We start from the raw sequence: 439 nt of genomic DNA on the forward strand, positions 1-439 counted from the left end.
CCCTGAGCCTTGTGAGCCCAGGGCGGGGACCTCGTGTGGGTTGCCGCCCACACTTCGGTTCGATGCGCATGGGCTAAGTCTGTTTGACTTAGCCAATTGCCTAGAATTATAGGTCTTAGAATCGGCTCAAGCGTCTAGGTTGACCGGACTCACATTAGGGGTTAACTTGACTAACTCGGTGAGTCCAACACTTAGTTCAGAAACGTCTTGAAGCCTATCCGGTTTGAGCACCTCTTCGAACCTGGTTGCTCCTCCCACTCCTCCCGCTGCAACCTGCTTTGGTGCTGCTTCAAGCTCTTGAGTCAAGTCGGCGACATGCTCCATGGTCTGAGCCCACAGCTCAGACGCCTTGCGCTTCAGCCGGCTGGGTCCGGCCTGCTCTGTCGACCGTGGGTCGGGACCAAGTGATTGGTCCGTAACAGATTCCCCCTCCCTAAAT

Source organism: Nymphaea colorata, chromosome 3, assembly GCF_008831285.2.
Source record: "Nymphaea colorata isolate Beijing-Zhang1983 chromosome 3, ASM883128v2, whole genome shotgun sequence".
Lineage (NCBI taxonomy): Eukaryota > Viridiplantae > Streptophyta > Magnoliopsida > Nymphaeales > Nymphaeaceae > Nymphaea > Nymphaea colorata.